This window comes from Hyla sarda, chromosome 6 (assembly GCF_029499605.1).
Source record: "Hyla sarda isolate aHylSar1 chromosome 6, aHylSar1.hap1, whole genome shotgun sequence".
In the NCBI taxonomy this organism is placed as follows: Eukaryota; Metazoa; Chordata; class Amphibia; order Anura; family Hylidae; genus Hyla; species Hyla sarda.
Window position 1 is genome coordinate 55,428,381 of NC_079194.1, and position 26,278 is coordinate 55,454,658.

At 44.4% G+C, this 26,278-nt stretch overlaps 1 long non-coding RNA gene across 1 annotated transcript; it reads left to right on the top strand.

Annotated features, from left to right (window-relative positions):
• Positions 1 to 3,390: 3,390 nt before the first annotated feature.
• LOC130277418 (uncharacterized) lies at positions 3,391 to 21,617 on the top strand. Its single transcript, XR_008845461.1, has 3 exons — positions 3,391 to 3,525; positions 20,463 to 20,567; positions 21,420 to 21,617. It is a non-coding gene; the product is annotated as an uncharacterized LOC130277418 (long non-coding RNA).
• Positions 21,618 to 26,278: the final 4,661 nt, after the last annotated feature.

The window sequence follows — 26,278 nt, forward strand, 5'->3', positions numbered from 1 at the left end:
CTAACTCAAAGAGTCAGATTATAGAGTACGTCGCCACTAGTGTTGAGCGGCATGGGCCATATTCGAATTCGCAATATTTCGCGAATATATGGACGAATATTCGGCATATATTCGCTAAATTTGCATATTCGTAATATTCGCATTTTTTCGCATATGCGTAAATTCGCATATATGAAAATTTATGAACTTTATAGCAAGTATACCAGTGTAACTTGATAGAAGCAGCAGAAGGGAAGGATCAATATTCACGAATATTCACATATGCTAATATTCGCATATGCGAATATTCGCCCGGCGGTCTCACACAGTAGTATTAGAGCCTTCTTTAGACCACACAAGCTGGAAGCAGAGAGGGATGATCACTGTGATGTGTACTGTGAAAGTAAAAAAAAAAGGGAATATTCGTAATTTCGAATATATAGTGCTATTTTCGCGAATATTCGCGAATATGCGATATTCGCGAATAAATTTGAATTGCGAATATTCGCGAGCAACACTAGTCCCAACACATAAAAAAAACTACAAACATATATAATCCCATAACATTGTTTCCATTACACCAAGAGCTTTACCTCCATACTGAACTAGGCACCACACCATGACTGCTATCACTACCACTGTAGGCCATATAAGTAATTACCCCAGACCATCATTGCGACTTCATCCAGCCTTCACTTGTCTCTGCAGAACCTTCCGGACAAACATCTAAGGTTCTGCTCTTTTCCAGGACCCTCTCCATGATGTCCCGCACAGTAAAGTGTGTAGGTAAATACACCAGCGAGAGGTTTAGGTGGGTTGAGGAGAAGTAGGTAGGTTCCTCTCATAAGGTAGACAGGTCGCCACAGGTTTCCCCTATTTGGCAGATGAACCCAGTATGTAGTTTCCCTCTAGTACAGAGGTCCCCTTGTAGGTAGACCCATATAGGTAGTTTACCTGTGTATGTAGGTCCCCTTAATGTACTTTCTGTCCTGTCACAGACCCCCATTCTGTAGGTAGGTCCCCCACTGTAGATTGTGTGCACCCAGTAGATATGTCCCCCCCTATAGGTAGTTTGTCTAGAGTAGGTAGGTCCCCTTCCCTCCTCTTCCCGACTGGAGCTCCACTCTAGACAGGAAACATGAGACCTATACTTTTTTTTTTAAATCAAGTTCTCACTCTCCTACTGCTGAGCTCCACCTACTCCTGTCACATGATCAACATCACAGGCCCTTCACCACCCTTTATTCTCTCCTACTGCTGAGCTCCACCTACTCCTGTCACATGATCAACATCACAGGCCCTTCACCACCCTTTATTCTCTCCTACTGCTGAGCTCCACCTACTCCTGTCACATGATCAACATCACAGGCCCTTCACCCCCCTTTATTCTCTCCTACTGCTGAGCTCCACCTACTCCTGTCACATGATCAACATCACAGGCCCTTCACCACCCTTTATTCTCTCCTACTGCTAAACTCCACCTACTCCTGTCACATGATCAACATCACAGGCCCTTCACCCCCCTTTATTCTCTCCTACTGCTGAGCTCCACCTACTCCTGTCACATGATCAACATCACAGGCCCTTCACCCCCTTTATTCTCTCCTACTGCTGAGCTCCACCTACTCCTGTCACATGATCAACATCACAGGCCCTTCACCCCCCTTTATTCTCTCCTACTGCTGAGCTCCACCTACTCCTGTCACATGATCAACATCACAGGCCCTTCACCACCCTTTATTCTCTCCTACTGCTGAGCTCCACCTACTCCTGTCACATGATCAACATCACCGGCCCTTCACCCCCCCTTTATTCTCTCCTACTGCTGAGCTCCACCTACTCCTGTCACATGATCAACATCACAGGCCCTTCACCCCCCTTTATTCTCTCCTACTGCTGAGCTCCACCTACTCCTGTCACATGATCAACATCACAGGCCCTTCACCATCCTTTATTCTCTCCAACTGCTGAGCTCCACCTACTCCTGTCACATGATCAACATCACAGGCCCTTCACCACCCTTTATTCTCTCCTACTGCTGAGCTCCACCTACTCCTGTCACATGATCAACATCACAGGCCCTTCACCCCCCTTTATTCTCACCTACTGCTGAGCTCCACCTACTCCTGTCACATGATCAACATCACAGGCCCTTCACCACCCTTTATTCTCTCCTACTGCTGAGCTCCACCTACTCCTGTCACATGATCAACATCACAGGCCCTTCACCCCCCTTTATTCTCTCCTACTGCTGAGCTCCACCTACTCCTGTCACATGATCAACATCACAGGCCCTTCACCCCCTTTATTCTCTCCTACTGCTGAGCTCCACCTACTCCTGTCACATGATCAACATCACAGGCCCTTCACCCCCCTTTATTCTCTCCTACTGCTGAGCTCCACCTACTCCTGTCACATGATCAACATCACAGGCCCTTCACCATCCTTTATTCTCTCCTACTGCTGAGCTCCACCTACTCCTGTCACATGATCAACATCAACATCACAGGCCCTTCACCACCCTTTATTCTCTCCTACTGCTAAGCTCCACCTACTCCTGTCACATGATCAACATCACAGGCCCTTCACCACCCTTTATTCTCTTCTACTGCTGAGCTCCACCTACTCCTGTCACATGATCAACATCACAGGCCCTTCACCCCCCTTTATTCTCTCCTACTGCTGAGCTCCACCTACTCCTGTCACATGATCAACATCACAGGCCCTTCACCACCCTTTATTCTCTCCTACTGCTGAGCTCCACCTACTCCTGTCACATGATCAACATCACAGGCCCTTCACCACCCTTTATTCTCTCCTACTGCTGAGCTCCACCTACTCCTGTCACATGATCAACATCACAGGCCCTTCACCCCCCTTTATTCTCACCTACTGCTGAGCTCCACCTACTCCTGTCACATGATCAACATCACAGGCCCTTCACCCCCTTTATTCTCTCCTACTGCTGAGCTCCACCTACTCCTGTCACATGATCAACATCACAGGCCCTTCACCCCCCTTTATTCTCTCCTACTGCTGAGCTCCACCTACTCCTGTCACATGATCAACATCACAGGCCCTTCACCATCCTTTATTCTCTCCTACTGCTGAGCTCCACCTACTCCTGTCACATGATCAACATCACAGGCCCTTCACCACCCTTTATTCTCTCCTACTGCTAAGCTCCACCTACTCCTGTCACATGATCAACATCACAGGCCCTTCACCACCCTTTATTCTCTCCTACTGCTGAGCTCCACCTACTCCTGTCACATGATCAACATCACAGGCCCTTCACCACCCTTTATTCTCTCCTACTGCTGAGCTCCACCTACTCCTGTCACATGATCAACATCACAGGCCCTTCACCCCCCTTTATCATAGAGTGCAGAGCATAATCTGGGGGGGGGGGGAGGTTGCTCCTTATCAGGTACATGTGTAGCCAATGATCCAAATAAGGCTTTTCCTGTAAATTTTGTCAAACATTTGAATCCAAAATTGTTCTAAGCCGCCGACACAAAAGGCTCTAGTAACATAATGTAGCCGGTAAGTGACCTCTCATGATTTTGCTTGCCCCCGTTCATTGTTTGCTGCACAGTTTAAACACTTCTTCTTCACGCCGTAACCTCAGCGTTCTTGGCTTGTAAGACGCCCACGTGCTGCGGGAGGTGGTACTTACTGGTCAGAAAGATTCTTATTCAAAATAGTTATTTTTTTCTCTCTCTCTCTCTCTCATTCTTTTCATCTGAGGCTGCTGTTTTAGTTGCTTAGAAACAGCAATTTCAGGAGAAAGTATATCCAGTTGGGGGTAATGACATAGCTACCTAGCGAATAACAGAGCAGCTTGCACAGTACAATGGCTTCCAGAGAATGACATGCAATTTCTAGATGCCTCCTCTAGTTATAATTACTTCCAATAATGTTCTTTAGCTTCAGACATTTAACCTCTGTAGAGTAACATGTTGCATTCCTCTGCCGCTTCTCTATCTTTTTTAAGATAAATCACACTTACTTTTAAGAACTTCCGTAAAGGGGTACTCCACCCCTAGACATCTTATCCCCTATCCAAAGGATAGGGGATGAGATGTCTGATCGCGGGGGTCCCGCCGCTGGGGAATATAGCATGCGGCACCCACCTGTTTCTTGTCCGGAAGCGCTGGAGGGTCTGGGTCCCGACGACGGGAACGGATGTCCGTGACATAATGACTCCGCCCCCGTGTGACGTCACGCCCCGTCCCCTCAATGCAAGTCTATGGGAGGGGGCGGGACCCCCGCAATACCCCCGGCGGGACCCCCGCAATATAGCATGCGGCACCCACCTGTTTCTTGTCCGGAAGCGCTGGAGGGTCTGGGTCCCGACCACGGGAACGGAAGGCCGTGACGTCATGACTCCGCCCCCGTGTGACGTCATGCCCCGTCCCCTCAATGCAAGTCTATGGGAGGGGGCCCGCAATATAGCATGCGGCGGGACCCCCGCAATACCCCTGGCGGGACCCCCGCAATATAGCATGCGGCACCCACCTGTTTCTTGTCCGGAAGCGCTGGAGGGTCTGGGTCCCGACCACGGGAACCGAAGTCCGTGATGTCATGACTCCGCCCCCGTGTGACGTCACGCCCCGTCCCCTCAATGCAAGTCTATGGGAGGGGGCGGGACGCCCGCAATATAGCATGCGGCGGGACCCGCGCAATACCCCCGGCGGGAGATCCCCGCAATATAGCATACGGCACCACCTGTTTCTTGTCCGGAAGCGCTGGAGGGTCTGGGTTCCGACCACGGGAACGGAAGTCTGTGACGTAATGACTCCGCCCCCGTGTGACGTCATGCCCCGTCCCCTCAATGCAAGTCTATGGGAGGGGGCCCGCAATATAGCATGCGGCGGGACCCCCGCAATACCCCTGGCGGAACCCCCGCAATATAGCATGCGGCACCCACCTGTTTCTTGTCCGGAAGCGCTGGAGGGTCTGGGTCTGAACATTGATTCACTTACCATGTAAAATGAGAAGATACAAGAAGCTAAAGAAGGGCGGCTGTGTTCCCAACTGTGCTTCTAGTTGTCGCTGAAAGCCAGGGCCTATATTTTTATCAAAAAGTGAAGCCCCAGATTGGCAGAAATTGGAACATGTATGGACAGTTGTTAAGGGGTTAAAGTGGTACTCCACCCCTAGACATCTTATCCCCTATCCAAAGCATAGGGGATAAGATGTCTGATCACGGGGGGTCCCGCCGCTGGAGGGTCTGGGTCGTGACCATGGGAACGGAAGTCCGTGATGTCATGACTCCTCCCCCGTGTGATGTCACGCCCCGTCCCCTCAATGCAAGTCTATGGGAGGGGGCGGGACGCCCCCTCCCATAGCCTTGCATTGAGGGGACGGGGCATGACGTCACACGGAGGCAGAGTCATGACGTCACGGACTTCCGTTCCCATGGTCACGACCCAGACCCTCCAGCGGCGGGACCCCCCGTGATCAGACATCTTATCCCCTATGCTTTGGATAGGGGATAAGATGTCTAGGGGTGGAGTACCACTTTAACTTCTTGTATCTTCTCATTTTACATGGTAAGTGAATCAATGTTCACTACATAAAAAAGTGATAAAAGACTAAGGCGAGGTTTACATCAGAGCCATCAGACTCCGCTAAACTTCGGGAGTTTCGCGGAGAATAAAAATAGTGCATGCACATTTATTTTCTCTGTGAAACTCCAGTAAACTACCGGATCCCTGACGGACCCCATTTAAAGGAATACTCCAGCGAAAATAAACGTATCCCCTGTCCAGCAGTCAGACCCCCTGCGATCACCAGCATGGGACCCGGGCGTTGGCTATTCGGGCATTCTGGGAGTGGAAGTTTTATAACATCTGGAGGGCCACAGTTTGAGACCACTACTCAAATGTGTAATGTGGCCTGTTGACTATTTCTCTCATAGAGCATACTACTCCCCCCCATTGGGAAGACATGAATGTTGGGCAGTGGTGAATGTTCATGTGTGTACAGAGATGGGAGGAGATACAGTAGAATTGGCTGAACAAACATTTGGCCAACAACTATTTAAAGGGGTACTCCGGTGAAAAACGTTTTTTTTTTTTTTAATCAACTGGTGCCAGAAAGTTAAACAGATTTGTACATTACTTCTATTAAAAAAATCTTAATCCTTCCTGTACTTATTAGCTGCTGAATACTACAGCGGAAATTCTTTTCTTTTCAAAACACAGAGCTGTCTGCTGACATCATGAGCACAGTGCTCTCTGCTGACATTTCTGTCCATTTTACGAACTGTCCAGAGCAGCATATGTTTGCTATGGGGATTTTCTTCTAGCCTGGACAGTTCCTAAAATGGACAGAGATGTCAGCAGAGAGCATTGTGCCCGTGATGTCAGCAGAGAGCTCTGTGTTTCAAACGGAAAAGAATTTCCACTGTAGTATTCAGCAGCTAATATGTACAGGAAGGGTTAAGATTTTTTAATAGAAGTAATTTACAAATCTGTTTAACTTTCTGGCAACAGTTGATAAAAAAAAAAAAAAAAAGTTTTTCACCAGAGTACCCCTTTAACCCCTTAACGACGCAGGGCGTATATTTACGTCCTGCGCCGGCTCCCGCAATATGAAGCGGGATCGCGCCGCGATCCCGCATCATATCGCATCGGTCCCGGCGCTACTCAACGGCCGGGACCCGCGGCTAATACCACACATCGCCGATCGCGGCGATGTGCGGTATTAACCCTTTAGAAGCGGCGGTCAAAGCTGACCGCCGCTTCTAAAGTGAAACTGAAAGTATCCCGGCTGCTCAGTCGGGCTGTTCAGGACCGCCGCGGTGAAATCGCGGCGTCCCGAACAGCTGATCGGACACTGGGAGGGCCCTTACCTGCCTCCTCGGTGTCCGATCGACGAATGACTGCTCCGTGCCTGAGATCCAGGCAGGAGCAGTCAAGCGCCGATAATGCTGATCACAGGCGTGTTAATACACGCCTGTGATCAGGATGAGCGATCAGTGTGTGCAGTGTTATAGGTCCCTATGGGACCTATAACACTGCAAAAAAAAAGTAAAAAAAAAGTGTTAATAAAGGTCATTTAACCCCTTCCCTAATAAAAGTTTGAATCACCCCCCTTTTCCCATAAAAAAAAATAAAACAGTGTAAAAAAATAAATAAATAAACATATGTGGTATCGCTGCGTGTGTAAATGTCCGAACTATAAAAATATATCATTAATTAAGCCGTACGGTCAATGGCGTACGCGCAAAAAAATTCCAAAGTCCAAAAAAGCGTATTTTGGTCACTTTTTATAACATTAAAAAATGAATAAAAAGTGATCAAAAAGTTCGATCAAAACAAACATCATACCAATAAAAACTTCAGATCACGGCGCAAAAAATGAGCCCTCATACCGCCCTGTACGTGGAAAAATAAAAAAGTTATAGGGGTCAGAAGATGACATTTTTAAACGTATAAATTTTCCTGCATGTAGTTATGATTTTTTCCAGAAGTGCGACAAAATCAAACCTATATAAGTAGGGGATCATTTTAATCGTATGGACCTACAGAATAAAGATAAGGTGTAATTTTTACCGAAATATGCACTGCGTAGAAACGGAAGCCCCCAAAAGTTACAAAATGGCGTTTTTTTTTCGATTTTGTCGCACAATGATTTTTTTTTCCGTTTCGCCGTGCATTGTTGGGTAAAATGACTAATGTCACTGCAAAGTAGAATTGGCGATGCAAAAAATAAGCCATAATATGGATTTTTAGGTGGAAAATTGAAAGAATTATGATGTTTTAAATGTAAGGAGGAAAAAACGAAAGTGCAAAAACGGAAAAACCCTGAGTCCTTAAGGGGTTAATGTGTATTAAAGAGGATACAAGTTGCAAGTGGATTTCTTAATAAACATGGAACATTCTATTCACATCTGTCCATTCACCCTATCATCTGAGCCTTTTTTTTTTTTTGAGAGTCTTCAATGGTAATTCCCTAAAAGTGTGGCATGGTGCAGTAGTCTTCCAGTCAAAATTATGGACATTACGATGGAACAATCAAGCAAAGTTGATGCGGGAGATTAATTGAAACCTTTGTAGAGGAAGAGTGGTGCAGTTGCCCATAGCAACCAATAAGATTGCCTCTAAAAAAAATGAAAGAAGCAATTGGATTGGCTGCTATGGGCAACTGTACCACTCTTCCTCTACAAAGGTTTTGATAAATCTTCCCCAATGTCTTTCCACAGGTCTGGCACTGCTGGTGGGAACGGTGTGGCGGTGCAAACAGAGCCTTAGTCAATTTTTTCCTATTTGTTAATATAAAATGCTTTGGTAGTCTAATAATAAAAAAAAAAACTTTATTAGCACATCATGATGTTCCTTGTGTTACCTGGGAAAGTAGCAAACAAACATACAAGTATACAATGTATCAAATGTACAATTTTTTTCAAATCAACTGGTGCCAGAAAGTTAAACAGATTTGTAAATCTTAATCCTTCCATTACTTATCAGCTGCTGTATGCTACAGAGGAAGTGATGTAGTTCTTTTCTGTCTGACCACAGTGCTCTCTGCTGCCACCTCTGTCCGTGTCAGGAACTGTCCAGAGTAAGAGCAAATCCTCATAGCAAACCTCTCCTGCTCCGGACAGTTCCTGACATGGACAGAGGTGTCAGCAGAGAGCACTGTGGTCAGACAGAAAAGAACTACACAACTTCCTCTGGAGCATACAGCAGCTGATAAGTACTGGAAGGATTACAATTTTTAAATAGAAGTAATTGACAAATCTGTTTACCTTTCTAGCACCACTTCATTTAAAAAAAATGTTTTCCACCAAAGTACCCCTTTAATGTTACTGGTCATAAGACTGGAGATACCTTCGCCATCCAGGGTTACTTAGGTATTTACATAAGAAGAAAATAAGACTTAACATTCACCCACGGTACACAGATATTCTGATTGTTATTATGGTAAAATGTACATAATGTAAATAATGTTTCTGTACATGTGACCTTTTAACAGGTCTTCGAACACACACTTATGCATAGAAAACCACATGCAGATTTCCTAAATGTAGGTGAGCCTCAGTAAGTCAAGGCATAATGAGCCGTGAGAGTTACTGCCCTGAACCAATCATCTTCAGAGCAGGCAACGTGCCAAATATCTGGAGCCTAAATTTAGCTCATTCCATTCGGTGAAGACGCTGAACTAGTAAGAGACGCAAATTGTTCAGTGTCTTCCCTCCTGCCAACATAGTGGAAGCAGAAATACAGTGTTTACAGTATAGACGAAGAAGTGGAACAGCTTCCCATGAGCATAAAGGGATGACATGGTTCATGAGCCACTGGACAAGGAAAGGTCACGTTAGTTCACAAAGTGATCTTTATATTGTGCTTTTTATTAGCCAAAAAATAAAGAATTGTCACTAAATAGAGTGAAAGTGATATTTTTTAGGGCTTCGTGAACACTTTCCTGGCAGTTTCCTTAAAGGGGTATTCCGGGCAAAAACATTTTATCCCCTATCCAAAGGATAGGGGATAAGATGTCTGATCGTTGGGGCCCACTGCTGAGACCCCCCACGATCTCCCTGCAGGCCATGCCCCCTCCATTCATGTCTATGGGAGGGGGCGTGACGGCCGTCACGCCCCCTCCCATGGACATGAATGGAGGGGGCATGGCATGAGGTCAAGTCCCCAGTCCCAGAAACCCGGAGGTTTCCGAAACTGGAGATTCAGCTCCCACCTGTGGATGCTGCAGGGAGATCGCGTTTTAGTCTCAGCAGCGGGCCCCCCTGCGATCAGACATCTTATCCCCTATCCTTTGGATAGGGGATAAAATATTTTTGCCCGGTATACCCCTTTAAACCCTGAACACTCCTTGCCATACATGGACATTGTTGCACCATTAAGTAAGTATGGAGCAGGCTGAGGAGCTTGGCCTGCTCCATACATGGTGAGTGCTGGTAGAGTCATACAGCTGGCACCATTGTTAGGATTGGTGATTATTCTGTTGCTGAGGCAGAATACGGACACAATTGCCCAAAATACAATTTGTCATGTCTGATAAAGGGACATGGCTTCTACTCTAAGAGGGGCTTGGCTTTTGGGGGAATAAAAAAAAGAGCATAGGTGTCACTTTAGTACTTTTCACACCAATTTCTGTGCAATTTCACTCCACTCAATGGGGGAGATGTATTAAAATCTGTGGAGTGGTGCAGTTGCCCATAGCAACCATTCAAGTTTTGCAACAATATAAAAAAGTAACAACCAACTGCTGCAAAAAAGCGAACCATGTCACCCTACATTCAAGTTGTTTTCTTAAGAGTTTAAATGCTTTCACGCAAAAATGTTGCAACTTTTCACCCGTTGCGCGCACAATAAAAAAAAACTATAAAAAGATCAAATGTACATTTATTTCTTATTTTGTTCACTTATACACACACAATATAACATAAACAATATGGCTGTACATTATTTACTGATATATTTTTATCAGTTAATTGCTAAAATAATTGCCATCAAAAACAATCTTTTTATAATTTTTTTTTTGCTATTTACAGATAACAACATCATAGATAAAAAAAAAAAAAAAAACAGCCATATTTTTTCTGTATGAACATACCCACTGACCATTTTTGGAGTGCGGCAGGAAACTGGAGTACCTGAAAGAAATCTAAACAAACACGGAGAAAACATACAAACTCCATTGCACAAATTATAAATTCCTCCGAAAAATGTTTTTGGCAGATTTATATAATTTTGGTGCACCTTTTGTGGCTTTATTCAGAATGCAGCATTTTAACAGGTGCTTTTCCTTAGGATTCTCTGTATGCCCAAGAATTGACATGCTTAAAGGAGTACTCCGCTAAATTAACAACAACAGGTTCATTTAATCCGAAGGATAGGGGATAAGATGTCTAATCGCGGGGTCAAGAGCAGTTCAGTATGAGATGGGCTGTAATTGGCTGAGACCAATTCCCCCCCCCCCCCCCCAAGCTCTCTGCCCTGAACTCTACATTTTGTCAGCTCTGTCCAGCAGCTGCAAAAGGGAGAAGAAATATCCAACAAAATGTTTAGCACTATGCACTAAGGGAATCATGACTCTACAGCAGTGTTTCCCAACCAGGGTGCCTCCAGCAACAGCTGCTGCTCTACAGTAAAGCTCAGCTCAAGAGAGCTGAAATATTATGCTCTATACACTCAATACACTATGTTGAGCTAAAGTCCCACCTGCATTTCCTGACTTTTGTCTCTGCCAAGTCGCTACAGGAGACAATCTGCAAGCAGTACTAAAAGGAGGACCCCTGGTGGCCATACTTTTAGGGGTTAATTTAACACATAAAGCTACAAAATTGTATTAAGAAGTATATTAGAAAATAAATTCAAATAGGCCAATCTATAATATATTAAATTTCATTAATGGTGACAGGTACCATTTAAACAGAGAAATAAACTAGCTTACCTCACACAATAGTGCAGTCCTTGAGAAAACAGACTGTAGAAGAAGAATTACTTCCTAACAGCTGCGTACTACAATACCACACAGTAGCGCAATCATTCATCACTATAGGAATATGTGCAAGTACAAATAACTTCATCATTGCTTTTCTGGTGAAACCCAGTGGCCCTGATTCACTATTGTGTTCAGCAAAAATACAACCCAAATTCTACACCAAAACCTCAAAAAACACAAAAAGAGGTGTGGCTACAGGAAATCTCCAAATCACAATTTATTTATTAAAAAAAATCAACTTAACGGCAGGGTGACACGGAGTGCATCCACTGCAAATTTTATGCTGCGTATGCACCGACGGCAGTCACAGAGGGCCTGCAGGGCAAGCTCTAAGCTGTGGCTGGGTAGGTCTTTGTGTCCAATCGTAGACGCAAGTAATCTATCACTACCACCGGACACACAGGCTAAAGCCAGAAGCTTGTTCTGCAGTTCCTCTGCGCATCCGTAGCATGAAATATGCGTGCCCCTCCAGGCTGACACGTATAAGACAGATGGCTTGTGGTGGCAGAGGGACTCCCTCTCCAGGCTGACTTGTACAGGGCATAATTCTGATGGTGGCTTAGGGACCCCCGAGCCTACTTGTACAGGGAGCATGGCTGGTGGTGGCGGTGGGTGGTTGTTGACTTGTACGGCAGGCAAGCCTGGCATGGCGGAGGGATCTATTGGCTGACTGGTATGGGGCAGATTCCCAGTAGCGTCAGAGTGCCAGCCCTTCCATGTTGACTAAAGAAATACAAGGTGGAGGTCTGGTGGTGGAGGAGGTACCTCCAGGCTGACTCCTATGGGATGGATGGTTGGTGGTGGGGGAGGGTGGTGACTGACTCATACAGTGGTGGTGGAGGAACCCTTTGGATGATTCATACAGGGAAGATTCCTGGTGGCAGCAGAAGGGCCCCTCTCCTTTGGGCTGATTCTTATGGGGTGGACAGCTGGTGGGGACAGAGAGACCTTCGGGCTGACTTGTAAGGGGTGAAAGGCTGGTGATGGCATAGGGTGGTTATTGACTCATACGGTGCTCAAACCTGGTGGTGATGGTGGAGGGACCAATTGGCTGACTTATACTGGGCAGATTCCTGGAGGTGGCAGAGGCCTCCCATCCGGGCTGACTCGTAAAGGGTGGACAGCTTGTGGTGGCCAAGGGACTCGTACTGGAAGTAAGGGGTAGATGTCTGATGATGAACCCTTCCCCCTGGGCTGACTCGTAAAGGGTGGGCAGCTGGTGGTGGCCAAGGGACCCCTCAACCCCGGGCTGAGCGGTACGGGGTGTACACCTAGTGGTAGCGGAGAGACCCCTGGGCTGATTCGTAGGGAGTGGATGGTCGGTGGTGGCAGAGGGTGGCTGACTTGTACGGTGTGCAAGCCTGGTGGTGGAGTGCCCAATAGTTAACTTATATGGGGAAAATTTCTGGTGGTGGCAGAGGGCCCCCTTGGGGCTGACTTGTCAGGGAAGTATGGGGTGGGAGTCTAGTGATTGTGGAGGGACCTCCCCTGGACTTGTACAGGGCAGACGGCTAGTGGTGGCCGAGGGCCCCCCCTGGCTGACTGGTACAGGGTGGGCTCTGGGCTTACTTTGTCAGGGTAGACGGCTGGAGGTGGTAGAGGGTGATGACTGACTCATACAGCTTGCAAGCCTGGAGATGGCGGAGAAACCCCTCAGCTGACTCATTTGGGGAAGATTCCTGATGGTGGCAAAGGCCAAACGGATGATTCATATTAAAAGTATTGGGAGGGAAAGGTGCTGACTTGTATGGGGTGGATGCTTGGTGGTGGTAAAGGGTTGTGACTGACTTGTATGGTGTACAAGCCTGGTGGTGGCTCATACAGGAAGTGCAGGGTGGATGTCTGGTGGTGGCAGAGGGGTCACTCCTCCCCAGGCTGACTCATATGGGGCAGGCAGCTGGTGGTGGCCGAGGAATCCTCTGCTCCCGAGCTGACTGGTACGGGAAGTATGGGGTGGATATCTGCTGGGGGGGGGAGGGACAGAAGGACCCACTGATTTTATAGGGTGGAAGGCTGGTTTCGGCCAAGAGACCCCCCCCCCATGCCACTGGACTGACTGGTACAGGGCTGATTTGACCTATCTGGAGGGCAAGCCTGGTAGCAGAGGACCTCTCGATTGACTAATATGGGACAGATTCCTGGTGGTGGTGGAAGTATGCGTATGCGAGTCAGCCAACTGACTTGTATTTGACTTATGGCAGGTGGTGAGCAAGTGACCTCCCCAGCCTCTGGTTGACTAAAATGGGGCAGAAACTCGGTGGTGGCAGAGAGGCCACCGAGCTGACTTATACTCGGTGGATGGCTGGTGGTGGCTGACTCGTACAGCGCACAAGCCTTTTGGTGGTGGAGGGATGCCTCATCAGACGACTCTAACAGGGTATAATTTTGGTGGTGGAGGAGTGCTCTCCCCTCCATACTAACTCCTACCAGTGGCGGAGGGACCCCACCCCTAGATTGACTTGGATGGTAAGTACAGGGTGGAGGTCTGGGGGTGGAGGAGGGACTCACGGGCTGACTCATATGTAGTGGATGCCTGGTGGTGGCGGAGAGACACCCAGCATAGCAGCATGTATCTACTATTTTTAGTAGACTCATTAACGACTGATGCGCTCGGCCAACTTTTCATCAATGTTTGTGTGTTGGGTATCTTTTAGGCATATAGCTGTTGGTAAAATGTTTCTTAGCAGAAATATATCTTTCCTGGTTTCCCCATACACATGAATGCTCAGTTCATGTGTTCATGCTGAAGGGTAAGGATAAGGGGCTGGCAGGTGCTTCTGGTGGTGACCTATCTCCACAGGAATAAAATGACTGGGGAGCTGAAATTCAACATGTGTTCTTCCTCTCTCTCCGAATATAATCTGTCAGGGGAGAGTTGGGAGCAAGGCCTGCCCAAGATAATTTTCCAAGACCAAAATTACCAGTTTACAAGGAGGAATATTATCATTATACAGATTACAATCATGCTATTACTAACCAAAATCTTTATACTAGGATCATTATACAGGTATACATGGAACAAAATATACTACTACACAAAGGCTGGATAATAACACCATACTGAGTAAAAACCACTATACACAGACTAACAATACCAATACAGTATTACCAGAACATAAGGGCCAAATAATACTGGCGTACAAATAATACTGGCGTAGAAAAACACTATACATCACAAAGTGACTGACTAATGCGCCAGACTGTTAGTGAATAAAACCACTGTATACAGACTGGTATACTTCCCATACAGGACCATATAAAGATAGATACCAGCTATACACATGATCTGTATGTCGTATAAATGATTATATACAGGACCATATAGCGATAGATACCAGCTGTACACAGGATTTGTATATCATATAAGTGATTATATACAGGACCATAAAAAATGTTTTTACTAGCTGCACACAGGGTCTGTATAACATATAAGTTATTATCTATAGGACCATACAGAGGTAGATGCCAGCTGTACACAGGGTCTGTATACCATATAAGTAAATATCAACAAGACTATACAGAGGTAGATATCAGCTAAAAAATTCTGTATACCATATAAGTGAATATGTACAGGAGCATATAGAGGAAGATACCAGCTGTACACAGGATTTGTATACCATATAAGTGATTATATACAAGGCCATATAGAGGTAGATACCAGCTATACACAGGATCTGTATACCCCTGGTTGGGAGGCCCCCATACTCACACAGGTGCATAGCAACCATTCTATCTTTTCTTGGGCAGTAATAATGCTACCCACTGGTTGGGGAAAAGTTGTAATTAGCAGCAATGATCCATGGTAAAGTTTATTTTAAACAATCAAAATAATTTTTATGTCTTACAAGGTAATAAGAAAGGCGTAAAAATAGACTCAGTAGAATGTGAAACATTATTTTGTAATCACAACACAAGGCGCTGCATATTGTCTGTATTATAAGGAAATATACAGTAAGTACATGAGCGAAGTGAGATGGTGCTGAGCTGTCACATCATAAACAGGTGGAAAAAATTAATCAGTTATGCTAATTAATGAAAATGCCACAGTAGATCCGGTGCAGACAAAACAGGCCAAGGTAGTAATTGTGGGGCGCGTTCTTACAAAAATCCAGGTTAATTAAGGCGAGGGCTACACGGAGAGTTTTTGTAGCGCCACTAATTGACTTTAACTATTGAGTGACAGCTGCAGTCCACAAGATTGCATACAACTACAATGAATTTATTTGGGCTGATAAATCAATCATTAGCTGTACAAAAATATAAAAAACCTTTCATTATTTAATTTGACAGCTCAATGTGAAAGGGAATGTGTCACCTAAATTTGTTTCTACTGATTACAGCCAAATACTGAAACATTTTTCTTTTTCTTGTTTTTTTTTCTGTTTCTATTTTTTTTATATATATATTTTTAAATATTTTTGTATACATTATTATGGATTTTTTTTATACATTATTATGGAGGTAGCCATCTTGCCAGAGCTTTTGCTCTGCTGTTGGGTAAAAAGCTGTTTGTGAAAACTCCCCAACCCCTTTGTACTCCGCTGCTCAGCATTTGGAACAAACTGTTCCGAACGCTGGGGCCGACACTGGGAGCTCGGGATGTCATAGCCCCGCCCCCTCATGATGTCACGTCCCGCCTCCTCAATGCAAGTCTATGGCAGGGGACGTGACAGCCATCACGCCCCCTCCCATAGACTTGCATTTACGGGGTGGGGCATGACATGAGGGGCGTAGCTATGATGTCAAGAGCTCCCAACATCGGCTCCAGCATTCAGAACAGTTTGTTCCAAACGCTGAGCAGTGGAGTACCCCTTTAAGAGAACCTTAAACCCTTAAGAACCCGGCTAATTTTAATTTTTGCACTTTTGTTTTTTTCTCCTTCCCTTCTAAAAATCATATAGCTTTAAATTTTTCACCTACAGATCCACATAAGGGCTTGTGTTTTGCGTCACTAATTGTACTTTGTAATGACATCACTTATTTTATAACATAATTTGTGGCAAAATAAAAAATAATTATTTGTGTGGTGAAATAAAAAAAACACTGGTTTGTAAATTTTAAGGGCTTCCGTTTCTACGCAGTGCACTTTTCGGTAAAAATGACTCTTTATCTTTACTCTGCAGTTCCATATGGTTACAAGGATACCTAATTTATGCAGGTTTTATTTTATTTTACTACTTTTACTAGAAAATATAACTACATGCACCAAAATTTGTTACCATGAATGCACAATTTTGGATTTTGGTATTTTTTTTACGTGTACACCATCAACTGTGCGGCTTAACTGGCCTTATATTTTGATAGTTCAGACATTTACACATGTGGTGATACCACATATGTTTATGTTTATTTTTAATTACATTACATATTTTAATTAATAAATGGGAAATGGGGGGTGATTCAATCTTTTATTAGGCTTATTCCCATTTATTAACTTATTTTTTTTGCACTTTTTACTTATTTTTTTTACTTCAAACACTGGTAACGGGACCAGGGCATACATGTACGCCCTGCATCCTTAAGTACCAGGATGCATTGGCATACCTGTATGCCCTGCATCCTGTATGGGTTAAAGGAAAATATGCTGGGTTATAGTGCAGATGAACCACTTTAAAACATTGGCCACTTACTTTAATCCTTTGTGTAGTATCAGAGTTCTGGCCATGTATCCATCCATGTCTATTGTGCTCCTGTGCTCAATGGAGATGGGGAGCTTGCTCGTGGGGCTCCACTGCCTCAATATTCACTGTTCAGCCCGTTACTGTGATGAATATGCAGAGCACTCATGTTTCAAGGGGAGTGAAGAAATTTGAATATTTATTATAGGGACGGGCAGTGAATATTAAGGAGGCAGGGGAGCTCGGCTAGCCGGCTCCCCACCTCTATTGCACACAGTAGCACAGTAACCATGGATGGATAAACAGCCAGAACTCTGATACTACACCACAGTTTAATGTAAGTGACCAATGTTTTTCAAGCAGTTTAACCGCATTATAGCCCAGTATTTTAGGTTTAGTGAACAGCCTGTCAGTATCCCTTTAAGAGGACCCTACATATATTTAAAATGGAGCAGTCTCCTGCAACTGGACAAAGATTGTGGCCAGCTGGAAAGTGAAGAGCAATACTGTGTACGTCATCAGGCTATATCTAAGGATCGGTAGGAATCTGAACACTTAGATCCCGAACAATCAAAACTTTTTACAAATTGCTGTGACAAGTCAAAAGTTTTGTATAACGACATGATGACACTTTAAAGGGGTATTCCAGGCCAAAACTTTTTTTTATATATCAACTGGCTCCAGAAAGTTTAACAGATTTGTAAATTACTTCTATTAAAACATCTTAATCCTTCCAATAGTTATTAGCTTCTGGAGTTGAGTTGTTGTTTTCTGTCTTAACTGCTCTGTGCAGTTCCTATGGGGATATTCTCCCATCATGCACAGCTCCCAGGACGTGACATCATCATTGAGCAGTTAGACAGAAAACTTCAGAAGCTAATAACTATTGGAAGGATTAAGATTTTTTTAATAGTAGTAATTGACAAATCTGTTTAACTTTCCGGACTCAGTTGACATATAAAAAAAGGTTTTGCCTGGAATACCCATTTAAGGCTGCGTTCACACAAGTCTGGGAACTATGAATGTATTTCTATCTTACTTATAAGTTTGTTTTTATAGCACAAATTAAAAAAATAACCACAGGAAAAGTTGTAAAAGTCTGAACGCTAATGGTCTCGCCACTGTGGATAGATGATAAATGACAATTGCTGCAAAACCTTGTAAGGTTTCCTTCAAATATATATTTTTTTGACCAGTAAAAATACTAAGAATTTCATGTGTTTTTTTACAAGCATTCTTTTAAATTGTGTTTTTCTTATATGAAAAAGTATATGGAACAATATTTGAAAAACCTCCCTGTTGCATGAAAAAAAAAACATATGGACCCAACCAAAATCACATTAAAAGTCGGAAAAAAACTGTACAAAAAAAGCAATGTTTGTAGTTGGTTCAAAGTCCCCTATTGACCTACAGCAAACATCTTGCCACAGCATTTTTTCTCAAAGAGAAGTCAGAGAAGATCCGTGGCTTCTTTATAAAACTTGCGTCATCATGATCTATGTGAAGCCTTTACTCCATGGCCCTTTTTATTCATTTATTTATTTTTAGGCCCCCCTTTTCCCTAACGATCATTGCTTTTAGTTTAGGGGCTCAGTATGCTAAGAAGGACCTAGATAGCCAAGGGGGAGGCCACCACTGCAATGAGTCTTGAGAACTGACCAGTGGTGACCACCCAGTTGGCTATGAAGGTTCTTTGTAAGTTTTTGGGGCAAAAACTAACAACACTGATAGTTACTGTACACAGAAGGGCCTGTCTGATCACGGGGGGTCCGTCAGCTGGGACCCCCAGCGATCTCCGGCGTGGCACCCCGGTCGTGTGGTGGACGGAGCAAACTCCGCTCCTTGCCTAATGACGGGCGACCACAGTTGTCCATTCATATCTATTGGAGTAAGCGTGACGGCTGTGTACTAGCCGTCATGCTCCCTTCCACAGACATGAATGAAGAGGGCAAGAGGGGACATCACGAACACGGAAGCTTCAAGTTTCTGTGTTCAGAACACCGTGGGAGGTCCTAGCGGCTGGATCCCCCGCGATCAGACATCTTATCTCCTATCCTTTGGATAAGGGATAAGAAGTTTAGGTGTCTCGGTACAGAACATTGTCTGGTTCTGTACAGTCCTTAAAGAGGTACTCCGGTGAAAACCTTTTTTCTTTTAAATCAACTGGTGGCAGAAAGTTAAACATATTTCTAAATTACTTCTATTAAAAAATCTTAATCCTTCCAGTACTTATTAGCTGCTGAATGCTACAGAGGAAATTCCTTTCTTTTTGGAACGCTGATGACATCACGAGCACAGTGCTCTCTGCTGACATCTCTGTCCATTTTAGCAACGATGCATAGCAGATGTTAGCTAAGGGCAGCATGGTCACTCTGTGGTTAGCACTGCTGCCTTGCAGTGCTGGGGACTTGGGTTCAAATCCCACTAAGGACAACAATAAATAAAGCGTCATTATTATTATAATAACGTCAGCAGAGAGAACTGTGGTCGTGATGTCATTAGAGAGCATTCCAAAAAGAAAATTATTTCCTCTGTAGTGTTTAGCAGCTAATAAGTAGAGGAAGGATTAAGATTTTTTAATAGAAGTAATTTACAAATATGTTTAACTTTCTGCCACCAGTTGATTTAAAAGAAAAAAGGTTTTCACCGGAGTCCCCTCAGGTAGAGTCCCTCAGGTCCATAGGGCTCTCCTGCAGGGTTCCCCCTCAATCATATGGTATTCTATTGTATAATAAGTATGTACCTATAATATAAGTATTGTACAGTGAATTTAAACTGTATATAAAGGTTATGAGGATATTTACCCTGTATAGGACCTTCCTAAGGTCATGTGATATGTCATGTGCTGTGTAATCTCTGTGTCCCGGTCACCTCTGTGGAAGTTGGCTGTTTGTAAAGCAAATTATCTGCCTTCTTCAAGTAAAAGTTCAAGTTGCATCAAATCTCTGCTTTGGACTCTCATTCATCACATGCCGTTTTGGGTTGGTTGTCGGCAGTGCCATACACCATACAATCACATCCTGGCGTCACAAACATTAGGGGTTAACAAAATCTTGCCCCAGGGGTTAATACCATCCGACCCCACCACTCACTGCAACACCCCGCGGTCACCACAAACTTTAGGGGTGGAGTACCCCTTTAACCTCTATTTGGTCAATTGACTGTACATGGTAATAGGAAGTTCTGGTCTTTTTGACCAGTGGAACTGTCTCCTTCTTGTTCCCTTATTTATAGAATCAATAATATGTAACTAAGTGTCCTCACTTTGATTGTAGGTCGAGTTAATTCTGTCACCGGCATTGTAGAAATCTGTCAAGAAGCTGAAATAATGTTTTTCTGGTCCATTGAATTGTAAAACTCCTACTGAAATCTTTTTCTTAAATGCAGAATTGGTGGTTGCCATGGAAGCAAACAAAACATAATGATGCCCTCGCAGAATCTCCTAGTTCAGAGGATGAAGATTTGTGTCTCCTGTGCAATTCTATTTATAAGGTAATAGCGTAGTACAGTGGTCTCAAACTGTGGCCCTCCAGATGTTGCAAAACTTCAACTCTCAGCATGCCCGGACAGCCGTTGGCTGTCCGGGCATGCTGGTAGTTGAAGTTTTGCAACATCTGGAGGGCCACAGTTTGGGATCACTGATGTAGTAATAATAATCCAATGTGGTGTCCCAGCACCAAAGGCTGTCGTGTGGCTTTGAACTGCTTCAGGCAGACCAGCAGCATAGGTGTTGGGTCCACATAAGGACTTCTCACCACATTAATTATGTTTGCACTTAAGTAAGAATTATTATATTTTAATAATTATTTTTGTTGTTGTTATCCTCCTGTATGTTATTTATATGTTACTTTGCCTTTAAGCAGAGGAGCAGTGTACCCCATGTGACCCTGCTTGCCAATAGGAACTCTGAAATTCTTCCCCATATAGTGTAATAGGGGAGGAGTTGCCCCAGTTCAGCCTAGTTCTAAGTATGACCAAGTGTCGTAAAGGTGTAAGGTGTGTTGTGTGCTCTAAGGAAAGGCCCAGATCAAATCTACTTTATCCGGTCATTCTGCAAGGATCACCCCCGCGGTGGAAGTTCATGCCCTGGCGGAGAAAGCTACAAGACTTTGACAGAACCCTTGCTACCAGGATCAATCTTCAAGTCTCTCAAGTCAGTATCAATCTATTGGGTGAAAGCACCACAAGTCCCAAAAAGGCAGCAGGGCTCCCAAAGGGTTACGCTGCATCCTTTCACTCTGCACCATACTGTCTGTGTGTATTAACATCTGCACCCAGCTCAGTAAAGACAGATATCCGTAACCTGACATCGGTGTGTTCTTTTAATCCCTTTGTCTGGCCCAGGAGAAGCTGTCTCCAACTTTGGACCGTGTATAGGCTATCGGCGCCCTGGCATCACGAAGTAACAAGGTATTTCCCTACATCACCCATAGTACCACACCAACACCATGACCAAATAAAATGCGGAAGGGGAACACAAGTCTGTTGAGTTAGACTAGATTCACACCTGTGATTTTTTCCCCCATTGTTCTACATCAGGGGTCCCCAAAGGTCAGGTTCACATGGAATGTCCGCATGGAAAACAGGATAGGACATTCCACACAATTGCCTGATCGGGCCGGCACTAGGACCGCATGGAAATGCAAAATCTCATAGACGGCAATGCATTTCTTTGCAGTGTCCACAGAAAGAATAGACATGTGTCTGTTCTTTCTGCGGATGCCGGAATCAGAATTTTGTGCGGGAGAAACATCTGGCGTAGAGATTCTGCCGTCTAAACAGCGCAGCAGAAATCAATATTTGTGCGGAATTTTCCACATGGATATTCTGTAAAAATTCCGCCGTGTTTACATATCCAAAGAGTTTCTCAAAACTACAACTCCCAGCATGGTGTAGAACAGTGTTTTCCAACCAGTGTGCCCCAGCAGTTGCAAAAAAAAAAAATTGGCAGAAGTCTATGAGAGAAGTACCCTGCCTAAACCGCCTTCGTTTTGAATAACCTGTCAGCGACTCCAAAAACAATACAAAAAGGCCATTGTTTTTAGTGCAATGTATCTTTCCATATTGGCTTTGAGCTGGCATCTAGCTCTGGAGTTTGGCAGCCAAAAATATGTTGATAAAATTCCAGAAAAAATGCCTGGAAAAATGAGGGAATTCCCTGAGGTCATGTGATTCTTTCTCCTTTATACCATGTGACTGATGTTATTTTAGTAAGTTCTGCAGAACTGAACACCCCGAAGTTTGAGTTCTAGCTGAAGCAAACTTTTAGCAAAGATGACTGAATGCATTATAACTCCATGGTATTAGGGGAGTGAAGTGCCGAGCGCTTTACCTGGCTACAACTAATGAACAGAGGGGGTCTTAGCATTCGTTATGAATAAGTTTTATTAATAAACTGAAATGCGTCAGCGATTCATTTGGCTTTTATCTGCACATTATATTTACGTTTTTTGCACTTTTTTAATGGATTGTGTTACGTTATGTGCTCCGGACGCACATGTGCATGGTCCCCTTACCTGCTGTAGTCCCAGTCCATCACTCCACGGGTGTTTCTCCTGCCTCTGCCTCTGCTTCTCTGCTCCGGCACGGGTGTCCCCGTCCCCTAGGGTGCGCGCGCGCCGGAGCTTTAAGATTTAAAGGGCCAGTATGCTCATTAGTGTAATCCACCTGTGGCTCATTTATAAATTCCTCCACCCTCCTCAGTTTCCTGCTGAATCCTTGTTGCCCTGAGCCTGAGAGAAAGCATTCCTGTCATTGCCTTGCCGTGTCTCTGATCTCTTGCTTTGTGACTTGACCTTGCTCCTCTGCCGCCTGCCTACTGACCTCCTGCTTTGTCTAGACTACGCTACTGTGCCACCTGCCCTGACCTTCTGCTATCCAGACTACAAGCTGCCTTATCCCTCCTGGGCCTCGCATCTCCTCAGCCGCCTGTGTGGTCGAGCCGTGCCAGAGGTAGCGACCTGGGTGTTGCTTGCAGCAGCAAGTCCATCCCGCTTTGTGGCTGGCTCTGGTGAAAACTTAGACTCCGCTCCCTGATACGGTCCGAGTCATCTGCCACACAGGTCCAGCGGATCCCCATTCACCGGTGTTCCTGTCTTCAGAAACGTGTTACAGGTTGAAATAAATGTATTGTTGTTATGGAAGCTGGAAAACCTACCTTTTTTCCCTCAGCACCGAGACCCCAACTGATCTGAAGATTGGACTGTGTGACATCTCGAAAGTTTATCTAAATGACAGTTACACGTTAACGTTTAAGATGTTTATGATACAGCAATACCAATTATATTTATGTTGTAATTTTTTTTGCATGATTATTAGGCAATGGTTTTAATTTTTTGAAATATTTTTTAAACTATATTTTACTTAAGCAAGCAATTGCTTGATCACTGGTACAATACAATGCAAGTCTATTGTACTTCCCCAGCTCTCCTAGTACTAGGTGAACTAGAGGTACCTAAATGGGAGACCTAAGGGCCCCCTTCACTAGGCCCCTGCAGCCATGTAATAAACTCGGGACCCTGTTATCATGCTGCACATTGGAAGAGGAGTGGAACAGTGACCATCCAGGCCATTAAAGCTGCAGCATCTAGGTAGTTAAGCAGCATGGACTATAGTTATCTCCGATCACAGCCACTGCTGGCAAATGTCCATTGTATAACACAGTTGGCAATGTTAAGCCCAAGATGACACAGGATGTACATGTACGTCCTTCAGTGTTTACTGTCTAAGAAGCAAGTGCAGAAGCTGCAGGAGCTTCATAGACGGGGAGTGACAGCTGCTATCAACAGCTGGGACTCACCGCTAATGACTGACATCAGCAATCATGCTGATGTTCACCATTAACCCTTTAGATTGCATGATTAATGCCGTGGCATCTAACGTGTAAAATTGAAGGTGCCGGTAAGTTCAGTGCACTTATTAGACCTCTCTCAGCGCGAATCATGGCGCAAGAAAAAAGCACTCATACAGCCCCGTATACGCAAAAATAAACAAGTAATAGAGGTCAGAATACAGCAATTTTAAGCATACTCATTTTGTCCAAAAAAAGTTTGGCTTTTTCAAAGTAATCTAATAATACAAGAGCTATGTAAATATAGGAATCATTTTAATAGCATCAACCTGCAGAATATGTATAACAAGTCAGTTTAACCGTAAAGTGCACTGAATAAAAACAAAATCCTTCCAAAATTTCAAAATTAAGTTTTTTCCAATTTCTGATCATAAATTTTTATTTTTAAGTTTCATCGTACTTTTTATGGTAACGTTAAAGGTGTCATTGCAAAGAACAACTGGTTGTGCAAAATTATCATATGGCTGCGTAAAAGGAAATATAAAAGGTTTATGTCTCTTAAAGGGCAAGGAGGAAAAAGCAAAGGTGCAAAAATGAAAATGGGCTGTGTCCTAAAAGGATACTCCGCCCATAGACATCTTATTCCCTATCCAAAGGATAGGGGATAAGATGTCTAACCGCGGTGGTCCCACCATTCGGGACCCCCGCGATCTCCCTGCTGCACCCGGTGTTCGTTTAGAGCATCTGGTGCAGCGCCGGAGGCTTGGGACGTGACGGCTGCACCCCGTTCATGACGTCACGGCCATGCCCCCTCAATGCAAGTCTATGGGAGGGGGCATGGCCGTGACGTCACGAACGGGGTGCAGCCATGACATCACGAGCCTCCACCCCCCATTGCCAGTCATCCGGCATGGAGCGAAGTTCGCTCCGTGCGCCAGATGTCTGGGGTGTCACAGCCGCGGGGGTCCAAAGCGGTGGGACACTGTCTAGGGGCGGGGTACCCTTTAAGGGGTTAACAGCACAACAGACTCATTTTGTGCTTAATGTGATGTTAGCCTGGGTACAGAAGACAAAGATATACTGAGCAATGATGCAAAAATTGGTCTGGATTTAGAGGACCTCATAAAGTTCTGGTTGGTGATGGTCGACCATTGGAAAACAATAGATAAAAATGGAGAAATAAATAATAGAGACTTTTTCTGGGAGAGAAACGTTTATAGAGTTTGCACGCACATTGTTTGGCTTCTTGTCTGGCCTGAGTATTATATTACTGTGGAGCAACATGTACATCTGTGACTACAAGCGAAAGACAGAAACCTCTCTCTTCAACCATGTTTAATGTTTTTTTTTTTATGAAACGTTACAGAGTTCAGGTATTTGCCCTCATTTTGTTCTGGTACAAGTATGGTACAAGTGATTACTTTCAGCCTGTATTTACTGTAACAATGGATAAGATGATCTCCTGCTGAGGTACCTGGGCAAGGCAGCACTCTTTGTATTGTTCTCTTGTTGCCAAGCAACAGCAACCAGCTTGGCATTCTGCAAACCAGCACCTCGCATAACAAGCAGCAGTGGGAGCAAGTACCCATCCATCCTAGGCTGAAGTGAGAGACAGAGAAACTTGATCTACTGAGCGAAACTGCCTACCGAAATAAATTTTTCAGCCATCTCTTTAATATTCCGTGTCATCCGGATTGGATGTAACCAGTAACTAATAATAAACAAAATGATGATATACTAAATGCATTACAGAAAGAAGTCTAGTAGTAAAGGAACATTCTAGTCCAAAAATAAAGTTTATTTATTTTTTTTTTACTTTTTATATATGTTGCTTTTCTTTATATTACAAAGGCTGCATTAGCCCTCTTATTGGTCGACCTATTAGTTAAGGTATCCATAAACTTAAAGGGGTACTTTGCATTTGAGGGGGCGTTGTGTGATATCATGATTGGCGTGGTCATGACGTCACGACCTCCACAGCCAGCACCCAGCGTTTGGAACTAAATGTGCCATACGCTTGGGCAGTGGAGTACCCCTTTAAGGTACCCATAAACTTTAGTCAAATGTTGGATGATGCAGCCACTTTTGTGTTCACATATGAGTCAATGGAGCTCCATCCGGGAGCTTCATTGCAGAGTGTGTTGTGGCAAACAATGGACCTGCCTTTGAATGGCGCTTGTCTAGTTTTGTTGTTTCCCAGGAATTGAGCAAAGAAAAAAAAACAGCAGCATTTTCTTATCTGCTCCACTCCCATAATTGGAATGATTTAGCATTAAGCAGGACTAGCCTTAGGCAGGACTGGCCTTCTGTCTAAAGAACCTTCCAACTCTCCCCCAACAGATGTCTGTGATGAGAAGGGTTACGTATGTTGGATTTCAACTGCCCGACCCCATTGTTCTCAGAAGGATAATCT